This window comes from Ictidomys tridecemlineatus, chromosome 2 (assembly GCF_052094955.1).
Source record: "Ictidomys tridecemlineatus isolate mIctTri1 chromosome 2, mIctTri1.hap1, whole genome shotgun sequence".
Taxonomy (NCBI): Eukaryota; Metazoa; Chordata; class Mammalia; order Rodentia; family Sciuridae; genus Ictidomys; species Ictidomys tridecemlineatus.
In genome coordinates, this window is record NC_135478.1 from 206,763,364 (window position 1) to 206,772,413 (window position 9,050).

At 40.5% G+C, this 9,050-nt stretch overlaps 1 pseudogene; it reads right to left on the reverse strand.

Moving 5' to 3' along the window:
- Positions 1-6,200: 6,200 nt before the first annotated feature.
- On the reverse strand, positions 6,201-6,291 carry LOC120892082 (U6 spliceosomal RNA; annotated as a pseudogene).
- Between the last annotated feature and the right edge of the window lie 2,759 nt (positions 6,292-9,050).

Below are 9,050 nucleotides of genomic sequence, written 5' to 3' on the forward strand. Positions count from 1 at the left end.
TGCAACCAAAATGCTGAGCTTTGAACTGGGAAAGACCTGGGTTTGTACTTAGCCTTGTCACCATCCGTGAGACCCTAAGCAAGTTAGTGAAGCCTATCTCTGAGCCTCCAGGTCCCTAGCTATGAGGTTGGTCTCTGCATTAGCAATAGCAGCAGTTACTACATCTCAGTGGGTGGTGGCAAGTTGTAAGGAGTCTCCATGCCCCCCAGTTCATGGCTCAGGCCGTTAGCCCCTGCACGATCCTACTTTGCCCCATGTTGGCAGTAGTTTGCCAGGTTGACCAGTTAGTTACTCCTGCACATGGTTCTTTTGATCTTTCCATTCCCTAGTGATAAATATGCTCAGTAGCAGATAGCATGGAACATATTAATATAAACTATCAGAAAAGAAATGTCAAAATGCATATCTATTGCCTAGTCAAAAATACTTCTTAAGGCCTTAGCAACTGAAAAACATAATACATTACTTGATGCTTTCTCAAATCCAAATGCAATACTTCATCATGACCAAAATCCTGGTAATTATAAAACCTTCCCATTGGATCCTAGCTATAGGCCTTGCTAGTATATGCCTTTTTTAAATTTGTGATAATTGACTGCTTGAAAAACAGAAATCAAATTAGTGAGCAATGTCAAAGTAGATTCAAAATTATGACTAGAGCTCACATTTAAAACCATAAGAATGCAGAATATGAATATAACATTGTCAAGGTATAGTGTTTTAAGTTAATAGCATGAACTTATGCAAATTAACTTGTATCAAAATTTCTAATTAAATTCATTAATTAATAAAGGAATCAAAAGATATTAAATCAATTCAACAAGAATATAACTTATGAAGACTTACATTCTCCATTGAACAAAATTTTATTTACTTTTTGTGGTGCTGGGGCTCAAGCCCAGGACCTCACACATGGTCAAACTATTTTTTTTTAATATTTTTTTGTAGATGGACACAATGTCTTTAGTTTATTTATTATTTATTATGTGGTGCTGACTATTTTTAATGATCTATAAACAGAAATAATTTGCATTACTAAGGACAAGAAGCATTTACATTGCTATTGATTTTTTTAATATTTATTTTTTAGTTGTAGTTGGACACAATATCTTTATTTATTTATTTATTTATTTATTTTCATGTGGTGCTGAGGATCAAACCCAGGGCCTCGCACGTGCTAGACGAGTGCTCTACCGCTGAGCCACAACCCCAGCCCCAATATTGCTATTGATTTTCTACAATTTAATCTCTACCTCTACAGGTTGTAAAACAGTCTGGTATCAGTTTCCTATTGCTGTTGTAACTAATTACCACAAACTCAGTAGCTTAAAACAATACAAATTTATTACCTGATGTTTCATTTGGAATCGCTTACAACTGGAGGTCAGAAGTCCAAAACGAGTTCGCTGAAATCCTTGTACAGCATGTCTGTTTGTTCCAGAGGCACTAAAGGAGAATGCATTTATTTTCTTCATCTTCTACAGGCCACCTGCATTCCTTGGCCCAGGGCTCCATTCTTGCATCTTCAAGGCTAGTAATGATGGGTTGAGTCTTTTTAACTCAGCATCATCCCAGGTTCTCTGCTTTCATTGTCACATCTCCTTCTCTACTTCTCTTGCTTCCTTATTCCATTTATAAGGACCCTCATGATGGCATTGGGCCCCCCTGGATAATCTGGGATCACCTCCCATGTCTAGATAGATTTTCATCAAGAGTGCAAACTCCTATAGATTCCAAAACTCCCTGGAAAGTCCATGAGAGTATACCCTGCAATTCACTGAAACAAAACCCGATAATCCATTTTGCTCTTTTCTGGGTCTTGGACAATCTTTCCCAACAATGCCAAGATTCATGACAAGATGATTATGCAAAACAAGATAAGGTGGGCCATAGGCCCCAGGACTATGTGAACCACCATCCACCTAAGCAAGGAAGCAGCTGTCCCTTTAATCAGGGCATGGTTATTTTGTCCCTATCCAACCAATTTGGCTTATTTCCTCTGGCCTCAGCATGCATTTGAGTTTTCCATCCCTGGTTACTGATTGACCAAATTCCCTCACCTCTATCCTGGAGGGATGGGAACAGGCCAAAGCATATGGTCCATAAACTAGGATGGAGATGAAGACAAAAAGGGAAAAAGAGATAAACAGAAAAAGCCAAAGCTTAAGTACTTTATAATTTTGTGTAGACCTGGCATTGTCCCAGGGCTGGTGCATGCAGCAAAGCAGTAAAGTGGGGTGGAGATGTCTCTCCACGCTGCCCTCTTCTCCAAACCCATGTGGCTCTCATGTAATAAGAGGGAGCCAAGAGCTTCCTTATCACAAGTCCGATATGGTTTCATGCTGCTATTAACTAAATTGCCACCGTGAAAAGGGAAGTAGTTGACCTCATCCTCCCACCCTTGTACCAGGGATTGAACCTAGGGGCACTTAACCACTGAGCCACAGCCACAGCCCTCCAGCCCTTTTTTATATTTTATTTAGAGATAGGGTCTCCCTGAGTTGATTAGGGCCTCACTAAGTTGCTGAGGCTGGCCTTGAACTCTCAATCCTCCTGCTCAGCCTCTAGATCCACTGGAATTACAGGCGTGTACCACTGCTCCCAGCTTGATGACCCACTTTTAAGATGATAATTTCTAAACTATACCTGCAGTTACTCATCTCTCCTGAGCAAATCCATTTAAACAAATGACAGTTAACCAAGAAATAATGAAGAACTGTATGATGGAGACCAGAAGGTCACTTCTGTCAAAGCCAAACTCATTCCTTCTCCGAGCAAACCCTGGTGGAACCTCTGCTGGTCACAAGGCAAGGGTCAGGGAAATATAAATAAATCCACAGTCCTGTCTCCCAGAGTTTCCAGTCCAGAGTGAAGAGGTCAGAGTGAAGTCACATATCTAAAAGCAAAAAGAAGGAGGAAGAGAATTTCAGAGTAAAGGGAAACAGGAGAGAAGGCACATAAATGTGGACTCAGAGGGTGAGTTCTTGGTTGGAACTTCAAGTGAAATGACGGGTCTGGAGCTGAGAGTAAACAGAACAAAACCAGGGGAGGTGAGAGTGCAGACAGGCATATTACGTGTGCCTTCAGTCTGGGAACACACTTAGTCCTTCATTTGGTAAGTATTTATTGAGTACTCCCTATGGACCCAAAGTCCAAGTAAGTACATCCAACAAGAACAAAACTGTAAGAAATGGCTCTACCTCAATAAATCATAGTCTAAAGAGGGGAAAGAGTCGTGCAAATAAATATTTCCGTTACAGCAAGAGAAGGGCAAAAAGAGGTATGCTTAGGCACTGGAAAAAGAGACCCAGGGCAAAAAGAGGTATGCTTAGGCACTGGAAAAAGAGACCCAGGAACTCTGACCACAGGAATAGGAAGAGAAAGCAAGGTCCCTTAGAAGGTTTTTGCAAAGTGGCTCGAGAGGCAGAGGTAGGAGGATTGCAAGTTCAAAGCCAGCCTCAGCAACTTAGGGAAGCCCCAAGCAACTTACTGGGACCCTGTCTCAAAATAAAACACAGAAATTGCTGGGGAATGTGGCTCAGTGATTAAGGGCCTCTGAGTTTAATCCCTGGTACAAAAAAGAAAGTTTTGCAAGGGTGCCTGTAATTAGTAACACACCTGTGTGTGTTAGAAACAGAAGATAAGAGGAATTTGGGAATGACAACTCATAGTCCACTCCAAAGGTCTATACTTATACTCTAAAGGCACAAAACTCATAATTTCCTACCCAGTTGGGTCATTAGTGGCTCAGTCCCCATTACATCAAGACAATCTGACTCTGATTGAAATCCTGCAGATTCATTTCTTCCCTTCGTTTGATTCACTTGCCTCCCCACATTACATGCATTGGACTGGTTTCTCTCTGCCCTGCAGCTCTGCAATTTAGTCCAGGATCTGGTTTCTCCCAACTTTTGACCTTGGATTCACTGTCTGGTTACAGCTTTTAAATAGCTGATTCTATGAAAGGCCTTAGGGTCACATCAATTGCCTCTGCCGGTTACTCAGTAACTAACTCTGAGATTCCCAGTCAGGCGAGAAGGAAAAGCTTACGGGCACTCTGCATTTGCCTTGCTTGGCTAACTTGGCATTGTAAAAAGACAGTCTCTCCTTCCAGAGGTGAATTCCAGCATTTATAGCCTTCACTGCCAACTGTTCCAAGCTCACCAGTGAGCTCCATTCCCTCCATTTCCAGGGCTTGCCAAATCCAGGTGTCTCCCTCCAACCCCAACACTGAACCAAAGACTACTAGCTGGAATTTCATATTATCTACCTTGCCTGCATAATATAATCCAAGCCTTATCTTTTTGGAGCAAGAAAAATCAAAGAACATTTTCTGTTTTCCTGCTCTACTGGGAAATTCTGAAATGACTTGTGCCCCTCATGTGGCCTGAAAAACCCTGCACTGAATCTACTCTGTTGGGGGCTAGGGTTGTGGCTCAGTGGTAGAGCGCTTGTCTAGCACATGTAAGACACTGGGTTTGATCCTCAACACAGCATATAAATAAATAAAATAAAGTTCTGCTGACAACTAAAAAAAAGATTTAAAAAAAAAATCCACTTTTTTGGGCTGGGGTTGTGGCTCAGTGGTACAGCACTCGCCTAGCACATGCCAGGCCCTGGGTCGATCCTCAGCGCCACATAAAAATAAATAAATACAGTAAAGGTATAAAAATTATATATATATATAAAATCCACTTTGTTGGATTCCCTGGGGACCAATAGGAATTGAAAGAAAGGAAGGAAGGAAGGAAGGAAAGAAAGAAAGGCAAGGAAGGAGGGAGGGAGGGAGGGGACCCTGACAGGCATCAGCCATGCCGCTTCAGTTAAGGAAGGATGACTGAGGTTTTCTTTCATGAAATTCTGCACCTTGGCTCTGGAGTTAACCTTTGTGCAAATTTCCAGAAAGAACTGAGTGTCATAACAATTCAAGGTCTTGGGGCAATACCTGGGACCTCAGGTGGCAATACACTTCTCAGCTACCTTGCCGCAGTCCGGCTGCAGCAGAATAACCGGGGGGTGACGAATAACTTCTGTAGATTGATGCAGCAGGAATGGAAGCCGTTTATTGTAGGACAACAGAGCTATTTATACATTTTGCACAGCTTATCTTAATTAGCATAAACTAGATACATCAGTCAACCAATAAGGAATCTCCACACTTAATGGCTTGCTTTTGTTACTTCTCAAACCACTCCCTCTGGCATTTTGCCAGGCACCATCCAGACTTGCTTACGAACTCTAACATTTCTCTGGCAAAATACCACGTGTTATTTTGACTTGTCTACAGACCTTAACACTACCTGCCACTTGTCAGCTCTGCCTTCAGTCCTCATAATTGGGTGCAGGACCACCTCCAACCTCCTGATCACTCCTCATTTTCTAATCCATGCCTTTATCTGACCCAGCCCAGGCCACTGTCCAAACACAGATGTTTTGAAGGGTAAATAACTCATGTCTTCCATCAGCCTCATGCCTACCGCAGCTAACATCCTATACAATGTCCAGCACCTGGCAAAGCTCTGAGTAGGCCATTTATGAATAGGATCTATTTTCATTATCCTTATGCTATAAGTGTGTCCTAAATATAGTGTTTTCAGTTCTGAAAACTGTTGTTGTTGTTATTATTTTCAATGCTGGGGATGAAACCCAGGGCCTAGAACCTGCTAGGCAAGCACTTAACCATTGAGCCTGAATCCTAGCCCAGAAAATAGTTTTTCTTCCAATTGTCAGTCAGATACTTCTACCTAATGCTTTGCCATGACCTCATTCAACATAATTAAAACTGAACTCATTCCCTCCAAATCAGGTTTTCCCTTTCAGCTTCTCTATTTTTGTTTCCAATCTCTAAGATTTAGGAACTAAAAAATCCAAGAATCATACCTCCAAATCTTCCTTAACCAGCATTTCTCAAATTTAATCAGTTACCTGATACTTCAGTTCCTTTTCAATGCTTCCCAAGCCCAGAAGTTCTCAACCCCAGTTGTACATTGTTGTTATCATTACGAAGATGCTGGGGGTCAAAACCAGGGCCTTGCACATGCTAAGCAAATGTCTACCATTGAGATATACCCACAGTCCTTATACATTAGAATTATTAGAGGAACAATGTTTTTTATTTAAGCTATTTAATTGACCTTCTAAAGTGGTCTCCATGCCTATAGTAACCTCTTCTTTAAGTATATCCCAAATATTCTATATTTTAAAATATGGAACACTTCATGAATTTGCATGTTATCCTTGCACCGGGCCATGCTAATCTTCTCTGTATGGTAGATGAACAATGTTTTGTTTATTTATTTTTATGTGGTGCTGAGGATCAAACCCAGTGCCTCACGCTCTTCTGCTGAGCCCCAGAGGAACAATTTTTAAATACAGATGTGGATCATGCCTAGGACCACCACTTTGTACAGATGTGCAGATTATTCAGTGCACAGGGCAAATGGGTAGTTGATTCAACTCATGTTCTACTAGAGCCATTGGCTCTGGAGCTGCATTTGATGGGAGGAAGGGTTACCTTTTTAATCTCTCACAACAGCACTCTTTGGGCTAAGAAAGTCCTGCCCATCCTTCTAAAATTCTTCAGACCTAGGCATTTACATTTTAAATAGTTCCAGTGAAATACATAAGCTTTACTGCCAAGTAGCTGTGTTCTCTCTTTTTTTGTGACATTATCAGTATGCATATTACTTCTATGTATGTCACAAATCCAATATACACACATCCAAATTATAACATATATTGTTATAATGATTACTTTTAAGAAAGCTAAGAGAAAGAGAGCAGGTGTATATATTTATAGAGCTTGTTATAATAACCTTATTATTTACTCTCTTGTTTCTCTCTATTTCTTCCCATGGATCTAAGTTACCATCTGGTCTCATTTCCTTACTCAAATACAGCTTTGCTCTCACCTGCCTCTTTTGTGCTATTATTGTTCAATGTATTACATTTTTACCCAGTATAGGACCAACAATACAATTTTATACATATTGTTTTATGCAATTGTTTTTTTAACAATACATAACTCAGTACCATAAAATTCACCCTTTGGTGACGATTTATTACCAACAATGAGCACTTTTTTATGTGCTTCCTGGCACATGCCATTGGAGAAATGTTTATTCAGTTCCTTTTTTTTTTTTAATTGGGTTATTTGTCTTCTTGTTGTTGAGTTATAGGAATTCTTAAATATATTTTTCTACAAGTCCTTTATTGATTATATGATTTGCAAGTATTTTCTTCTATTCTATGGATTGTCTTTTCACTTTTTTGATGGTGTTCTTTAAAGCACAATAGCATTAATTTTGATAACTCCAATTTCTCTGTTTTCTTTTGTTGCTTTTTGCTTTTGGTGTCATATTTAAGAAAACATTGCCTTATCCAAAGTCATAAAGACTAACTTCTATGTTTGCTTATAAGAGTTCTGACATTTCAATGCTTACGTTTGGGTCTTGGATCCATCTGGAGTTCATTTTTGTATGTGATGTGAGGTAGGGGTCCCACTTCATTTTTTCTCACATAGATAATTGTCTTAGCATTCTTTGTTAAGAAGGCTATTTTTTCCCCTATTGAATGGTTTTGGCACTTGTGCTTGTTTCCTAAGGTTGCTATAACAAATTACCACATTCTGGGTGGTTTAAAACTGCAGAATTTTTTCTTTCTCATATTTCAAGAGGCCAGAAGCCCCAGGTTAAGGTATCAGCCAGGCTGATTCCTTGTGGAGACCCCTCTCCCAGTTTCTGGTAGCTGCTGGCAATCCTTAGTGTTTCTGGCTTGTAGCTGATAACTCCGGTATCTGATTTTATTGTCACATTCTCCCTGTGTACCTGTGTCTGCTGTGTCTCTATGTCGCTTCCTTCTTTTTTGGGGGCAGGGAGGGGTAATAGAGATCGAACCTGGGGCACTTTACCACTAAGCTACATCACCAGTACTTTTAATTTTATTTATTTATTTTTTTAAATTTTGAGACAAGGTCTCACTATTGCTGAGGTTGGCTTCCAGTGCTCCACCTACCTCAGTCTCCCTAGTCACTGCGATTCCAGGCAAGCACCACTGTGCCCAGATCCTTCTTATTATAAGGACACCAGTCAGTGGATCTAGGACTTATAATCTTATGTCTTTTTCTTCTTTTTTGGTACTAGGGATTAAATCCAGGGGCACTTTGCCACTGAGTCACATCCCCAGTCCTTTTTATTTTTTATTTTGAGACAAGTTCTCACTAAGTTGCTGAGGCTTGTCTCAAACTTGTAGTCCTCATGATTCAGTTACTCAAGTTTCTAGAAGTTGACAGGTGTGTGCCACCACACCTGGTTTATGTCTTCATCTTAATGAATTATATCTTCAAAGGCTCTAGCTCTAAATAATGCCATATTCTGGGGGTCCACCTAGGCATGAATTTTGAAGTTATAATAGAACTAGAAGCTGCATTTGCAAAAAGCACTGACTCTTCATTTGGGCCTGCAGATGCCCATTGAGTAACTAATGCAGGATCGAAGATCAGCATCTCTACTTTTATTTTGTGCCTGTTGCCTTTATTACCTTAAACTTTGGGTTGTCCAGGTCCACAAGTAGGCATAGTAATACAAGTTTCAGTAGGCCTAAATTACCCCCCTCAAGACTAAGGACACCAAGATAAGAGTAACTAAGGTATTTTCAAGGTTTTAAGGGACATTCAACGGCCAACTTGTATAACATCCTGTTCTATACCCCTGGGTGGTGCCTGGAAGTCTCCAGTCTTTGCCTTCCATTTTCCAGGAACTGCAGAACCTTGCAGATAGATCACCCATGGTGAGGCTGCCGCCACCTAAAAAGAGCAATCATTTCCTGGGACCCAAGTTGCCCCTTCTAGGATCACAGGTCTGATAACTATACACCCCACATCAAAATGCAAAGCCAATGCAAATTGCCCCCTCAAGAAATAAGGATTTCTCCTGGAGTCACTTGGCAGAAGTGATGGATTATATCACAGTTTGACCAAGACTGTTTAATTGTGCATTCTCTTGTCCCCTGTCCCAGTTCTTACTCTATTTCAACCTAAAGCGCATGTTAGA